The sequence below is a fragment of the Acanthochromis polyacanthus genome, chromosome 14 (assembly GCF_021347895.1).
Source record: "Acanthochromis polyacanthus isolate Apoly-LR-REF ecotype Palm Island chromosome 14, KAUST_Apoly_ChrSc, whole genome shotgun sequence".
NCBI lineage: Eukaryota > Metazoa > Chordata > Actinopteri > Pomacentridae > Acanthochromis > Acanthochromis polyacanthus.
The window spans coordinates 9171606-9188661 of NC_067126.1; the positions used below are offsets into that span (position 1 = coordinate 9171606).

The 17056-nt window shown below is 42.1% G+C and overlaps 1 protein-coding gene across 3 annotated transcripts in view; it reads right to left on the reverse strand.

Moving 5' to 3' along the window:
* Window positions 1-14699, reverse strand: part of ndp (norrin cystine knot growth factor NDP) — a 40699-nt gene extending 26000 nt beyond the window's left edge. The window contains exons 1-2 of one of the 3 annotated variants that reach the window (XM_022201512.2): window positions 13567-14699; window positions 11209-11269 (exon numbers count right to left, since the gene is read on the reverse strand). The gene's annotated coding sequence lies outside the window, so the exon portion shown is untranslated. Of the gene's footprint in view, window positions 1-9623; window positions 10248-10549; window positions 11022-11208; window positions 11270-13566 lie in introns of those variants that run through there. The other 2 variants (XM_022201510.2, XM_022201511.2) reach the window with 2 other exon arrangements.
* Window positions 14700-17056: the final 2357 nt, after the last annotated feature.

Genomic DNA, 17056 nt, shown 5'->3' on the forward strand with positions numbered 1-17056 from the left:
CAGCACCAATCAGTCAAAAGAAAAACATAGAATATCTCTCAATGGGCTCATTTCATTCTTGTAAGTGATTGACAGGTGTCATGTCCCGCCCCCGTGATTTACTGATCATTTGGGCTAACTTCAGTCAGCCCACAGGCCTTGACTTTGACCAATAGCAGCGAGCTGACGCAGCGGTGCTGCTATTTGTGCCAGAGTTGGGAAGGAGGGAGAAAAAGTTACGGTATGGCAGGCGTTAGCATGAACGAGGTGGATTATTTGCTTTCATGTCTATTTTCCTCAATGTCTTTGGAGGAAAAGCTGGAAGTTAAGAGACTGGGATCACATCGGCCAAATGATGTTCAAATAACTCAATGGGACAAACGACAAAATCATAAGTTTTGCGTTTCTTGGTTTGACAGAAAGGACTGGCTAACGGCAAGTATAGCTAAGCAGCAGGCTATCTGTGGGCAATCATTGCAGTTGGAACAAGTTTTGTAGTGGTGTGTGTGTGTGTGTGTGTGTGGGACCCGGTGGGGACTTCAACCTGACTATGTGCTATATAGGTGGGGACTCGTCTCACGGTGGGGACCTAAAATTAGGTCCCCACGGGTGGCAACAGCATTTTCTTGTCCATGTTGTTGTTACTAAAAAATGTAAAAGTGCAAAAACGTTTCTTTAGGGTTAGGCATTGTTTTGGTCTGGGTTAAGGTTAGGGTAAGGGTAAGGGTTAGGGGTTAGATATGAATGGGAGTCAATGGTATGTCCCCACAATGACAGAAAAACACAGTATTTGTGTGTGTGTGTGTGTGTGTGTGTGTGTGTGTGTGTGTGTGTGTGTGTGTGTGTGTGTGTGTGTGTGTGTGTGTGTGTGCGAGTGAGAGAGAGTGTTGATGTAGAGCACTAAAGTATAGTGTACCTGTAATTGATGTAACTGTGTGTATCATAGGTGATGTTGCTTTTGCAGCTGTGTTAACCATTTAATCGGTATTATGCATTTGTTAGCCCACCCAACAAATTTCACCACCAGCCGCCACTGTTTCATGTGCTAATCAGTCTTTGATTGTTAATGCAGCCGACTATCAGTTCAGAAAGTCAGTTCACAAACGTGACTAGTTAAAGTCATCATTTAATCAGTTAGCAGTCCAGTGTTTCAGCCGCTAACGCTTAGGAGCATTTTGACGATTAATCAGTCTTTGATTGTAAACGTAGCGGACTAACAGTTCAGAAAATTGTTTAACATTTGTGTCCATTGTTACAACTACAGGTGGTTAGCTGGACATGCTAACAGTTGTATTTGATGTTAAAGAAAGTTAACAATAAAAAAAAACAGAACCTGCCAAACTCTTTAAATTGCAAACTGGCCATACATACACAGCTAAATAAAATTATCATCTAATCATTTAGCACTCGAGTGTTTTAGCTGCTAACATTTAGGAACATTTCAACCATTAGTAAGTCTTTGATTGTTAACATAGTCAACAATCAGTTTAGAAAACTCTTTAACATTTGCGTCCTTTGTTAGTACTACAGGTGGTTAGCAGGACATGCTAACAGATGCATTTCATATTATGTACTCTTTAAATTGCAAACTTCTTTAAGGTGCGCAAATCAAAACCTCAACAGGCCGTACATACACGGCTAGTTAAAGTTTTCATTTAATCATTTAGCAGTCGAGTGCTTCAGCTCTAGATTGATCCTGAACATCCTCCCATTGCTACATCAGTCAGTAGAGTCTGCCCACTGCTTCAGCTTCTCTTCAAACAAATTAGAACTTCAATAATTTGGCACAACAACCACAAAAAATCCAAAGCAGTCTCCTTTTCCTCTTCAACTCACCAATGTGGAATTCCCAGCACCCACAAACTAATTAGAGAGCAAAAGCTGGAGGCCCGGAGGCAGAAGAAATTATTACACAGCCCGCATTATATGTAACTCCAGACCTATCTGTAGGTCTGCGTTTACTGCTTATTAAACGACATATCATCTGTCATAGAGCAAATCAAATTAAGCAAATTTCACTTCATTTTTAAAAATTTTTCTTTGCAGGTACAACTGCAGCAGTGTTGCCAAGGGGCAGATAATTTAAGATGGACTCAGAACCTGCAAAAAGATCCGCTCTGGGTTGAGAACATGTGGGGAACCAAACCACATAACTACATACAGAACTGCAGTACAACCTTCCTTACAGACCGCAGTCCTTCTGTTTTGAAGCTTGTGGATTTGAGGAGTTATGAGATGATGAGTCTGAGCTTAAGGTCTGAAGATATTATTATATTGTTACTATTAGAGGCTATGATGGGAAAAGATGCCCTGCATCCTCAGTCACTGGACAGAGGCAGACATGTGTCTAAATATGAGTATAATAGCATATTATTTTTAAAGTACTGGACTATACTGCACGCAAATTACTGTTTTTGGACAGCTTAATTCAATCTTGAAGAAATTACTTTTTTAAATAACATTTTTTCCTGTTTCACTAAATAAAAACTCGTAAAATGACAGAAACATTACATGTTAACCCTACAAACGCTGAATCTGTAAATGACTAATATTTGTTTGACCATAAAATCTTCAAAAAATATAATTATGAAACAGATAGTTGCCATTAATTGAAATAAAAATGATTTATATTGGGTTTGAAAAATGGTGAATCATTTTTAAAACTGTTATTTTACAGATTTATCCTGATCATTTCTAGTAAAATTAAAGAAAATGTATTAAATTGCATGTTGACTGTTTAAAGAAGCAGGTCAAAACTGTAAATAACATCCACATCAGTAGCAATTTGTTCTTTTCAAAGTGTGACTGTACAATTACACAGCTTTCCAGTATTTAAATCAGCTAAAAATGTTATTATTTTACAGATATTTGCTTAGGTTCACGAGTTGTATAGCTTTTCAGTTCCAGTATTGCACCCTAAAAATGATGTGTAATAGGTTTGAACAATGATAAATATATATTTTTAAATGTATCTTACAGATTTCCAAAAATCTGTAAAATTTCCAGTAAAAATTTCCAGTAAAATCAAAGGAAAGGAATTAAAATACATGTTGACTATTTAGAAAACAGGTCAAAACTATAAATAATGACCACATCAATAGTAATTTGTTCTTTTTAAAGGGTGACTGTACTGTGACTTAAAAAGATATTTGCTTATTTCCATCAGTTTCACAGCATTGCAGCAATATTTTTGGCTCCTGGTTTTTTCCACAAATTAAAAAATATTTTACATTGTTATTATATTTTTTTATGTGTGTTACAATGAGTATTTAAAGCAGCTAAAACTATAAGAATTCTAATATTGCAGATATTTCTTTCCTTAAGAAATATGTATATATATATTTTTTTTTTTACTGTTTTTGAATGCCACTGTATTACACTTTATAAGCAAATCTTTTCTTGAACCCTTGCAACCAGATTTTCAGTTTTTCTTTAGCTGGATTGTTATTTTTTCCGGTGTATATCTATACTGTTGTATTATTACTTCAAAAATGAATATGTGAATGCAGGATCTCTGAAAAAAACAAAACAAAACAGTAAAATTCAAAAATTGAGGCCATGTATGCAGAATTAATTTATTAATAAATATGTTCATGTGCCAAAATCAAAGTAATGAATGATTGTTATTAGTGATTAATTGCTTATTTAATTAACATTTAGTTTTGTTTTGGTCCCTCAGTACTTTTCAGATCTTTAAGTTAAAATATTCCATTACAAGTAAAAGTCCTGCATGAAAAATCCTTCTTGGAACAGTAAAAGTGAAACTAAAAGTCTGCATTTTGTCCTTCTCATTGATCTATTATTACATGTGGCATCATTCTATTATTAAGTATCAGCAGCATGTTACTGTTGTAGCTGCTGCAGTTAAAACTACTTTATTCCTAGTATTATATCCAGCTACAGATGATAAATCTCCAAACATGATTCAATGGAGAGGAAAGAAGGAAAAACAAAGTTCTGATGCACAAATCTGTTTCCAGTTTCTGTCTAATCTTTCTGCTGAGATATTGAATCACTTGAACATTTATTGTAATGTGAGACGTTTAGAGGAAAAAATCAGTGTTTGTTGGAGCCGTTAACAAGTCAGACATGTGAAATGTGAGCCCGGCTACGCACCGATGTTTGGAAGAAGTCAAAAAACCACCCCCTCCATCCCCCGCCCTCCCCCTGGGGGGTGGGGCGGGGGATGGGTGTGGGATGGGAGGGCGGGTGTGGGATGGGGTGGGGGGGCTGAGGGGGAGGAGGGTAGGGGGAGGGGGACCGGGTGCGGTGCGCGGAGGTGTTCTGGCCTGGCCTGCGCCATCTGCCCGCTGGGGTGCCGGGGCTGGGGGGGGTGGGGGTTGGGGTGGGGGGCTGGGGGTTGGGGTGGGGGGGTGTATGGGGGGGCACTGGGCACGCGCGCACCTCCCTCCGCCTGGCTGGGTGGGGCCCTGTTGATCGCTCCTCTTAAATCACTTCACAAGCTTCGCACAATACAACTTGTAAATATACACATAGGGCACACAACACATCCCTTGGGGGGTGGGGGGGGGGGTGGGGGGGGGTGGAGAGGTACTATTCCTACTCCACAATTCCCCTCCAATTTTAATGCACCACACTACCTGGGGGGTGGGTGGTTATGGGGTGGGACGTCATTAGACGGGATAGGCCCCAGTGCAGTGTTGTGCTGTGGCCCCCCGTCTATGCCCCCACCCTGACACTTCTTCCCCCAATTTTAACGCACCACATACACATTCACATTTTGGGCTTGCGGTGAGACTGAGGGGGGGGTTCGTTACCCTGTTGGGGTTCCCCAGTTGGGGAACTGGTGAACTCAGTAACAGGGTAACTCACAATAGTTTTACTGGCGTGATCTCCGGGGCTTCTCCCTGCCAGGCCCGAGGGCCTGGGTTGTTGCGCCTCCCCTGGTGTTCCTTCCTCTCCCTCCCTCCCTCCCTCAGGGTCGCATCTCTCTGGGCGGCCGGAGGTGGGCTGGGCTCGTCTGTCCTTGCAGTGCTGTTGCCCGGTCCCTTGGTGCTGTTTTCCAGTGAGCGGGTGGCCTCCCGGATTTGGGTGTGGGAGGGGTGGCGTGGGTGGTGTGGGTGGATGGGGTGGGGTGGGGTGGGGTGGCTGGGTGAGGGGTGGGGGGGTGGCCTGGTGGGGGGGCGGAGGGGGGGTGTTGGGGGTGGGTTGTGGGTGGGCAGCATGGTGGGGGAGGGGGGGTGGCGTGGGTGGGTGGCGGGGGGTGGGGCGGTGGGGGGGGGGTTGGGGTCTGGGGGGCGGGCGGGGTCGGGTTGCGGGGGAGGATGGGTGGTCGTGGGGGAAGCGGGGCTGTGGGCCGGTGGGGCGCCGTGGGGGTCCGCTATGGCCCGTCCTGCTGCGCGGGCCTTGGGGCTCTGGCTGTGTCGGGGGGGGTCGCTCCGGGCTCCTGGGCTGGGTCTCCGCTTGGTGGCTCCTGCGGGGGGGCTGTGTGGACCTCCTTGGGCTGGAGGGGACAGCTCCCTCCTTTTGGTGGAGGTTTTCATGCATGCCAGACTCACCACACCGCCACCTACCAAAACTCAATAGAGTGTGTTCCTCCGGTTGCTGAGTCAGTGGAGGTTGCTGGGTTAGTGTCTGTGGATCTCACTCTGCTTTATCTATCCTTCTTGTGGCCTCCTGACATCTTCATGATTGATCCAGTTGGGATTTTGTCGTATTAGGTGTTTGTGAAGGGTCTTAGATTTGTAAATGGTTTTAAGGTGTGAATTAAAGAGCACAAACAAATAAAATGCACCTTTTCTCTTAGAACACTGTCTATGCCTCACCTTTCTGTCTGTCCTGTGTTTGTTTTATGTTTCACTTGGGTGTGCACAGCCCTCAATGGCATAATGTAGGAAACAGCTTGAAATAAACATGATAGGTTAATTTGCCATGAGGGCAGGTGATGGTCACAGTCACAAAGAAGAAAAAAAATTGCACATGAAGCTTAAGCAATGACACCATGGGTGGTTGGTGTCATTTTTGAGCGGACTTGCAGACCAAAAAAAAAAAGAAAAAAAAAACCACGGGTTTAATCTTTAACAAGGTGTTACATTTTAAAGGTTTGTCATATTATCCATTGTGTAAATGTAGTGGAGTAGAAAGTACAATATGTGCTTCTGAAATGTAGAGCAGGGAAGGATGAAGTACTTCAAAATCAGGAGTAAATGTACTTAGTTACTACTTTCAGCCACTTAAGTGGACAAACAACTTGTTGTGTTAAATATTTTAGAAACTCTTAAAAAAATAACTGAAATGAATCAATAACTGCTCTTCTTTGCCATAAAAAGGTGCAAAAACAAAAAGTCATAATGCAGGCTTTTGTTCAAGAGGCACAAGTGACAAAAATAATGTGAAAAGAAGAAGAAGAGAAGCGACACCATGAAGCCTCCCGACTGTACGGGCCATATGTTGTGTAGAAGAACTTCTCTGCCACCGTGTTTTGTTGCTACCAGCGGGGTGCTTGTATTAATATCTCTGCCCACCTCACTTATGGCTTTTTGTTCTCTTTCACACAAACCTTTGTTCATAAAAGAGCTGTGCTTTTCTAAACATTGCAGGTTTTACAGAAAATGACCATCCTATACAGCTAAACTGGATTCTTATTTACGTCTTCGAAGAAACACATTCTCCTCCCAAAAGGTACGACTGTCACATAATTAGAGCTGACATGACATAACTACTTCTGCAACAATTCAATTAATTATCAACTATTTTGCTAATTGATTCATCAATTTTGGCAACAGAAAAAAGTCTGAGTTCTCAGATTTCACCCCCTTAAATGTGAATATTTTCTGTTTCTTTTCTCATCTGTGACGGTAAACGTAATATTTTTGGGTTTTAGACAGTGACTCTTTGTCATCTTGGGTTCTGAGAAACACCCATTGACGTTTCTCACCATTTTTTTAATAAACCAAACAAGTATGTAGCAGTGAAAATAAGTTGTAGCCGTAGGTGTTGTAGGGAAAGCTTCCAGTTGGAAAGGGCCACGAAATTACAGGTAGTAACAAATAAAATCCCAGAAAAGAAAAACGAGCACAGGCTAAAACTGCAAATAACATAAAGAATCCTTAAAATTACAGGGTTTTTTTGTATTTAAAGCTGCAAAAACAAGAACAAAAACTTTAATCATTGAAATGACTCACGTTTACTGTTTTTAAATCTTAAATTTCAACGTGCTTTGAACTGTAAAATCTATGATTCATCTGTGAATCTATAATTAACATAACAGCAGGAACTGGAAAAGTATTGAACATGGGATCTGATAATTATTGGCAACTATCACATGTATGTGAAAACAATAAACGCACCAGCTTTCCATCAGTCTTTCTGGGTTACAACAACTTCTAATGAAATAAAACTCAATCAGAAACCTATATTGAGTTAGAACAGGGGTGGCAAACATAAGGCCCACGGGCCAAAACCGGCCCACTAGAGGGTCCAGTCTGGGCCACGGGACGACTTTGTAAGGTGTTATAATTACAGAGACAGCATTATCTGATTGTAAATTCGTAAAACTGTAAATTTAAATAGTTTCTGGTCCCTGACAAGTTGTTTTAATCATAAAGACATAAAAGACGCCTGTGACTGAAAGTTTTGTGCCTTCATAGACACGCTGTGATGTGTGTAAATGATAAACTGAGGCATAAAGTTGTTGAAATTGAACCTATTTTTCTTCAGAAATTTCAGGTTGTTGATAATATTTTGTACAAAGATAGTTCTTTACATGTAAACATTTTCAGAATTTGCAGTAAAACAAAGTGGAAAACTTAGATTTCTAGGTTTTTATGCTCTGATTTTGCTGGTCTGGCCCACTTGAGATCAAATTGCCCTGAACTAAGATGAGTTTGACACCCCTGAGCTAGAGGAATTAGGTTTTCCTCCTAAATCAAAGTTGTTTTTTTACTTCCACTGCTCAGAGCTTTAGTAAGTAAACTTAATTACCAGTCATTATCATAGAAAATGATCTGTGCATGTCAGGATACAGGAGAGGAGAAGACTTGACATGCTGAAAATCAAGCCAATTTCATTAAGTTATCTCAACTAATGCAGAAATTTAAGTTTAGATTACACACAATATTAAGGAGATGCAACATTATTGCATCAACACAACCCTTAAAATACTGTTTGCAATGTAAAAGCTTTATCTAAATCAGTAAATTGGATTTTTCTTCATCTTTCAACCATGCATCTAATTGGAATTTGACTTTTTAGCGTGCAGTTGTGCAGGAATGTAAGTTTTAGGAGTCCCGGGATCCTCGGCCGGCAGCTGAGTACACAGTTGTTGCTCTGCGGTGGTAATAATGTGCAGCTCGGTTATAGCTGAGAAAGCAGGTGCATCAAAGGGCGCCAGAGGAGGGGGGGGGGGGGGGGGGGGTGGAGTCGGGGAGAGGTGGCAGGTAGAGCGGGGGAGGTCTAATTTTTTGAGCCGTCACGAATGCCTCCATCTCTGCCTTTCTTCTTCTGTCCACCTACGTCACCGCGCTGCTCTGTGATTGGCCACAGCGCTGCACCGAGCCCGGAGTGTACGTCATGATTTTCTGTTCACCTCCATCCCCGGCCCTCGCCCCCCTCCATTGTTTCACCAGCTTTTAATAAACTAAAGGGCAGATTCCTGACTGCGGCGAGGAGGGTGGAGGGGTTGCACAGACCTGTCCTCCACACACACACACACACACACACACACACACACACACACACACACACACACACACACACACACAGTTTGGCATGCAGAGTGCCAAAGCTCCTCCACCGTCTACTGACGCCAGCTCCACAAACGCACACACCGACTTCCTCTCTCCTCGCACACTCATACCCTCCCCACGCGCCAGCCTCCTAAAAGCTAAGCTCCTCACTAAATATATCCCCCCAGTAAAGATAAGACAAACAGTGTGGATTTGAGAGCAGCGTGCAGCCAATGACGGGCAGCCATGTGAGCCGCGGCTAAGCTCGTGTTAGCTTTACAATTCAGGCTTCTCAGAAGCAGCCGAGACAGACAGAGGAGGACGTATCTGGAGGAAGACTGCCTGATTTCTGTTTCTTCAGCGGTGAAAAAGCAGAAACCGCTGAACTCCCGAATCCTCTGTTCTGGAGGAAAAACACCGAGCTGCAGGCTGGAAGCGCCGCGTGAAACTAGATCAATCCTCCATTCAGCTCCAGGCCCGAAGGCGCTCTCGAAACGGAGCGAGCGAAGGAGTCGTAGGCGTGTTTGTTTTATCGGCCAGGTTTCTTCGGGCGGCTCTGTCACATGCAGGCGGGTTGAGGATCCTCTCAATGGCCCGGGCTTCGTGCAGAGCATCCATTTGTCAGAAGCACATTCCTGCGGCGGTGAGACATTGTGAACTGCCTATCGGAGCTTCAACACTGTCCAAATAAATACACTCACAATGGGCCCCAGTGTGTGTGTGTGTGTGTTTGCATGCATGTGTGAGAATATGAAACATGAGAGCTCAGACACAAAACGGTGCGCCGCTCTGCCAGAGCATTGCTGTCCATCTGCACCTGGCTGAATGTGCAACGTTTCAAACACACCTCCTACTCCTCTTTCTCACCTTCCTCTTCTCCAAACAGTCCGAAGGTGATTTTCGGTCTAAGGTGAGGATGCAGACGAGAGAAAGGAAAAAAATCACACACTTTCTTACCGGCTGCACAAACTGTTTCTCGTCTGGTGTCGCCGGAAGTGGAGAAGGATGTCTGCGGGGATGTTTGCATCACTCCGTCTCCATCTCCCTCTCTTCCCCCCTCTTGGGTTTAGACTCTCTCAGTCTCACCTCCTCCAGCCCTGTTTCTCTCTCACACATCTCAGTTTCATTCTGTTTCTCCTATTTATTGTGTCCTTCTCCGAGTCTCTTTCTCAGATGTTTCTCCCTCCTACTTGGGCTGTTTCTCTTCCCCCTGTCTCATTATCCCCCCCAGCCTTTTTGTAGTCACTTCATTTTTCATTTAAACACCTTCTCGCGCTCTCGTTCTCACACACTCGCCTCTCCTTCTCCGTGGAATGGAAGTGGTAGCTGGTCTCCTCCTCCTACCTACCTACCACAGAGTCTATTATATCTGTCATCATCTCCTTCCAGCCTCAGCCAGCAGCCTCGGGGTCCACCAGAAGAGGCCAAGTCAATCACACTCTCACGGACGTGAACGCACACACCTGTAAAACGCATATTCCTACACACCAGAAGTTATTCGCACCGCTATTAACCTCGCGCTCTCCCTACGAGCCCCACTGAGCTCCGCTGTCCTTCCAGCATCTCTGTCAGTGCCTGATTAGCGAATCCAGCGGCGCCAACACAAACATGTTTCCTCCTATTACACATCGTGTCACACAACGCGTCCTAATCACAACCACTTGTGCTTTCTGGACTCACGCGGAGCAGAGAAGACCTGCAAGGAAGGAGGGAGGAATGTCCACCTGAGCTCAGGGATGTGCAGCCGAGGAGGAAAAGTGAGCCCAAGTGTCACTCAAACAAACATGCATCAGATTATCTCATGTGCAAGTGAATTGTCAAATCTAGAATACACACTTGCAGCTGATTGAAAGATAAGACGAAGTGGATCTCGAGGTTCTTACCTTGAGCGCCCGGCAGCAGAAAGACAGCAGAGGTATCCACAGAGGCTGCATGCAACGCTGGATTTGTTGTTCAACTATTGTTTCCCAGCCAGCTCCTCTCTCCTCTTGTTTCTACCTCTCTCTCTCTCTCTCTCTCTCTCTCTCTCTCTCTCTCACACACACACTCTGATTGTCTGAGCTATTCTCTCCTCCCTCGGTGTCTCTCTCACCTCCCTCTCTCCCTCACTTTTCCTCAAACAGGGAAATCTCCAGAAAGAGCAGCAGCAGCAGCAGCCTGGATGCTCGTCTGCCTGCGAGGACGCTCGTCACATGTGGATCGTGACACAGCAATCGTATATCATACGCCCTTTCTCTCTCCCTTTCTCTCTCTCTGTCTCTCTTGCAAACACACCAGCTGACGCACCGACACGCTCCACAGCGGCAAATGGGAATTCCAGGCCTGGACGGCTCTGCTCGGCCCATCAGGAGAGAGCTGACCAAAAGCTGCAGCCAGTTTTACGAGGTCAGGGTTATAAAACTGTTAGCAGATTTAGTTTATTTAAAAACAACTGGCCCTTGTGGCCCTTCCTCTTCACGCGCTTTCTCCTGCTGAGGGTGGAGGAGGGTGTGCAGGTGGGTGAGGAGGGGCGTAAGACAAGAAGAAGAAGAGTTAAACTCACCTCAGAAATCTCCTCCTGATGGGAGCCTCTCTGCTGCAACGCTGCTGAGATCGTCTTTTACCTGCAGGCAAAATGATTAAGAGTATCTTGAACATCTCAGCGTAAGAAGAGAAAACAACGCATGTTCAGCTTCACTCATCCTGAACATTTTTCATATGTTCCAAATCACAACCAAATGAAGAGTTAACTCTCTGAACCCCAAGCAGCTTCTGGGCAGGTCTTTTTTTTTTCTCGCTCCTGTCACATTTTTCCGCACAGTGGGTTCATTTTTCACTGCAGTATAAAGTCCTGCACCTCTGTGGAAACACAACGACCATGACTAGAAGTGGAGAAAACTCAAAAATGTCTCCTGTAAGTATGTTAACATGTCACGAATCAGAAAGAAGACAGAAGCGAAAGCTGAATTTCTTGGATTATTTGTTTGAGAAAAAAATTAAATCTGGAATCAACATGTCCAACATTTTCCCACGTGTTGCCAATACTTAAAAAAAAGGGGGGTTCCACATACGTTAGACAGGCCATTAACTAGGCCTATTTATATTTTTACAACTTCCACAAACACAAACGCAGCACATTTAGAAAGACGTTTCACCATGCTGAATGTATCTTCCAACAACTTGCTCCTCTGCCAACCATTTCTGAGCCATGCCACATTCATTTGATTGATCCATAATGTTTCATTTTCCACTTAATCTCTCTTGTTGCCTCCTCTCTGTTTGTGAAAACAGAACAACCATGACTAGAAATGGAGAAAACTCAAAAATGTCTCCTGTGAAGTAAGTTTGTTAAGATGTCACGAATCAAAAAAAAGAGTCAGAGGTGAAAGCTGAATTTCTTGGATTATTTGTTTGAGAAAAAAAATTAAATTTGGAATCAACCTGGACAGCATTTTTCCACGTGTTACAATACTGAAAAATATGGGACTTCTACATGCCATAGACAGGCTATTTAACTAGGTCTATTTACATTTTTACAAACTCAGCACATTAACTCTCCAAAGACGTTTCACCATGCTGAATGTATCTTCCAACAGCTTGCTCCTCCGTTCAACATTTCTGAGCTAAGCTGCATTTATTTGACTGATCCAGTATGTTTTATTTTCCTGTTGTTGCCTTCTCTCTGCTCTGTTGAAACACCGCCTGCAGTTCAGCCTAAAACTTATTGAATTTTTATCATGTTAATGTTCGTCGTGGCTGAAAACCCTAAGTCTGATGTGTAGAATACATTGATTTTGATGAGAAATCATGATTTAAATGTCAGATTTGGTTATTTTTCCTGACAGAACCGTAAGTCACACCTAACATGATTGATAGATCTGATGACTCCGAATGTTTAGACAATGCCTTTCTCTGATAAATTGTGGCATTTTGGTGCTTTTTTTGGAAGAAAATGTGCTTTATAAATTCACCAGCAGGTGCTGGGCATCAGACAGTTAAAATACCAAACATATCACGAGAATTTAAGTTAAAAAATCCAATGATTTCATCACTCACACTTTAAAACATACACAGGACCCAGTAGGTCACTTGGAGGATATTTCATTTTGCATATTTGCCTTCATCTGTAAATAATTACGTGGCCGTGTCGTGCCTGTATGTTTGGAAATAATGAATACAACAGCAATATAGCCCAGATCCAAACGGTAACAGCCTCATCCATCATTCTCAAATGGCTCAATATGAGGACAGACAGAGCAAAAATATATAAAGGGGACAAACTACGAGGAACGGAAAGCTAAAAACGAAGGTTATCCTGAGAGCCATGCCTTCTCCGAGGCTACAAACTGCAGCCAATTTATTGCGATATATTACATCAGTCGCTTCCTGCATTTCTGGACTGTTTGCAGTTTGGGTGATTTATCCAAAAAGTTACCAAAAGAAGCAGCGCAACTGGAAAAACTGACACCGACAACAAAGATACAAGAAGAATAGAAGATGCAGCCAGACGAATAAGTCACGTCTTTTACTGCCTGAGCGCTGAGGACACATTTTTTCTATATGTTTCTCACAGACACTGAGTGGGAGGTGAGGTTTGCGACCAGACAACAAGACAAACTCATGCATTTTTCAAAGCCTGAATAAATAAGGAAACAGTGTGGGAACAACAGTGAGAGAAAAAAGAGGAAAAAAAAGGTGAAAAAGAATAACATGAGCTGTGTGAGGCCGACAGCACATGTTCAGACACTTATTACATCGAGCACAAACACACAAACACACACATGTCCTGGTATGCGGGAGTCGAAAACTCTCCGGGGAAATAAGGGGAGCAAGCTGAACCACACTAAATAGGGCTTAGTGGGTCAAAAGTTTAAGAAGCGCAATTACCTGAAAGACCTCAGCTGACCCCCAAATTTCTCACCTTCTGTTCCCTCACGCATGCACACACACACCTTCGACAGAGGCGATTTACAGCCGGCAGCAGGAGAGGCTGAAAACTTATCCACCACCAACAGGCTCCTGGAGAGAAAGGCAGAGCGAGGAACCCACGTAAGCACAGTTTGTATTTTGATTACACTTTCAGGCCTTGTAAATGATCACCGCTGCGAACAGTGTCAAATTAAATGGTCATAACTCACCTGGACAGAGTCTGACCGCCTCTCCTTGGCGTGCTCAGCTTGTGTCCACATGAGAGGTGGTGACAGGGAGTAAATGGCTTCAGATAATGTATCATAATATCACATTAAGAAAGCCTTCGGCCCAAGCCAAATGTGAATCCCATATGCGGAGAGGGATGAGGGTGGGGCGAGAAGGCAGGCAGGGAAGAAGCCAGGAGGATGTATTGAGCGAAAGCAGCTGAAACGTTGGGATGACAAACCGCCGCAAAAGCAGATTTCTGACAACTTGTACAAACTCCTTCACTTTCTGTGGCGATTAGGTGCTAAACGGTCAGTAATAAAAGGAAAGTGATGCTGCGGCTACGGGGCAGCTGCTGACAGGTGACGTGCTTCGTAAGACTATGATAAACTCCTTACTTCCGCCACTCTTCAGGCCCATTTGTGGGGAAATGTCACGGCCCAGTGAGCATTTTGGAACGTAGCCTGTAGCCGCAGGTTCGGGTTGCACCGTGGTTACATCAGCGTGTGAGCCAGTGATTATTAGGAGGGTGATGTGACAGATGCCCCAGTCCTGACGGAGTCCCACCTTGGCTGTAGGCAGTCTGGTCCTTCAACATCTGAGCCATGACTGGACCTGACTGGACCTGAGTCCTCTCCCCATCAGGATGGGATTAACAGGGCAGGGTCACGTCACAGCTCCAACACCAGCCATGTCTATCTCTGACCAGGAATTTAGGTTGAGACAACATCAGAACTCTGATTCCTTATCTGAAGAAATATACAAGGCTCATTCCAGAATTGGAGGACATTTAGGCTTCAAAATTTTTGAAAAACACAACTTATCTTTTACAGTTTTCTGCTCCATATTCATCAATAATAGGTAATAAACTATCAAAGGTTTGATTGGCTCAGCTTACACATCAATGGTACCATTTCTATTCCATATTTTATATGTCGTTTGCTAACCCTACTCTAATCACAGTAACAGGGTTGCTAATCCATGCTAATGTTAGCTTTTTCTCAGCAGTAGAAGCTAGATATTTAGCTAGCTGTTACTGCTGACTGCTGTTACAGCTGGACAAACTGACTGATGTGAAAAAGGAAAGAAAAAAGGAAAAAGAATTTGTCTTCTCCTGGTAATATGCATTTTATGTGATTCACTGTTTTCTTCTTCTACCAGCTAAAAAGGTTATGCTAACAGGGTTGTTGTGGGACACTCGTTTCATGCATAATAATAATTTAAAATGTTATGTTGATTAAAAAAACTGTCCCCACATTTACATGAGACATCAATGAAAAAAAACATTAAAAAATGAGATATAAATTTCATTTTAACTGTTTTATTTGAGATTCAATTTGGCCATCAGGAGGTGAGACAAGAGAAAAATGGCATTTTAGAGGGAACTCCAGACTTATTTGATATTTTTAAAAATATTTTCAAACATTCTTATCTCCTATTTTTAGATTTAGTCTTAGGACAAGAACATTTACACAACAACTGCATGTTTGAGTATTTTTTACATGGATTATTTGAAATTTGATGGTTGGGCTGTAAAATGTCCTCCAGTTCTGGAATGACCCAAAATTATCTCAGTTACACTTTTTCTTTCAAGCTCTCACCACTATTTTTCAGACTAAACAGTGCTGTGAAAAAGCACTTCTCACACTTCAATGCTACTTCACAACGCCAGACAGATTCTCTTTAAGTGATTTCAGGTCCAACAAACCTGGCAGCAGTCATACAAGGGTGTGGATGGTGAAACTGAACCCAGTTGCCAAATGGATTTGGTCATTAGGTAGATTGGTAACAAAGGGAGCAATTACTTTATCACACATAAATGAAATCATGATTTAAAAACTGCATTTTGTGTTTTCTTGGGTTGTCTTTGTTGTATATTAAAATTAGTCTGATGATCTGAAATATTTACATGTGACAAATGTGCAAAAATAGAAGTTATTTGGAGATATTTCACAGAACTGTTTGCTACCGATGTTTACTTCTTAGAATGGCCTGAAACCTAATCTTAATCAGTCATTGGACAAACTTTTTTTTGACTTGACAGAATTAAAAATTAGATCCAAGAACTATTATCTGTAAGTAGAGCCCTCTTCTTGCATCCTCCTCCACTGACATTTCCAAGAAAAATATTAAAATATTTTCAATGATTTTTGGTATTTCCTAATGGTGCAAATTTTTTTAGTATTTTGTATTGAACTTTGATTCCGATTTTGCCTTGATGTAATATTTTATTATTTTTCTCTTTTCTCTCTCTCTCTCTCTCTCTCTCTCTTTTTTTTTTTTACAAATGTATTGCATTTTTTGTTGCTGCCTGACTGCTAACGTGCAACACTTTGGTCAACTCTGATGGTTTTTAAATGTGCAATATAAATAAACTTGATTTGGTTTGACGATAGATAAGGTGATGATATGCCAAAAAAATAAATAAATCACAATTGTTTCAACCAATTTTTGCTTATCTGAAGAATTAAATATCAGCCTATATCAAAAGTTTACCTCTATCTTTTCAGACTTTACTCTACCAATGTTTACTTCCTACAAAAAGTAGGATTCCAAAGGGCCCAAAACCACTTTTTTTTTTAACTTGACAGAAAAAAATGTGATCCAAGAGCTATTATCTGTGACCAGAGCCTTCTTTTCACAATAAAAAGTTTCTCTTCCACTGACATTTCCAAGAAAAATATCCAGATGTTTTCAATGGCTTGGTATTTCCTAAAGTTATTAATTTTTATTTTTAAATATATTTTCTACTCTAAACTTGATCTTATAGCTTATTATATTTGTATTCTGATTTTGCCTTGATGTAATATTATTATTCTCTCTCTCTCTTTTTTTTTTTCAAATGTATTGCTTGTTGCACTTATTTTGTTGCTGCCACTATTAACGTGCAACGCTTTGGTCAACTTTGATGGTTTTAAAATGTGCAATATTAATCAACTTGATTTGGTTTGATGATAGAGATACTGTGTGAATGATATGAGGGAGAAAAATATCACAATTTAGAGTTTACTTCTGTCTTTTCAGACTTCCTTCTACCAGTGTTTTCTTCTCAGGATGGAATGTAACCTGTTCTTAATTAATCACTTGAGAAACAATATTTTGACTTGACAGAAAAAAATTAGATCCCAGACCTATTGCCTGTGAGCCCTCTTCTTGCAATAAAAAGTTCTTATTCCACTGACATTTCCAAGAAAAATCTGAAGATGTTTTCAATGACTCTTGGTATTTCCTAATAGTGTTTTTAGAATATCATATTTATTTTGCATTAAACTTTA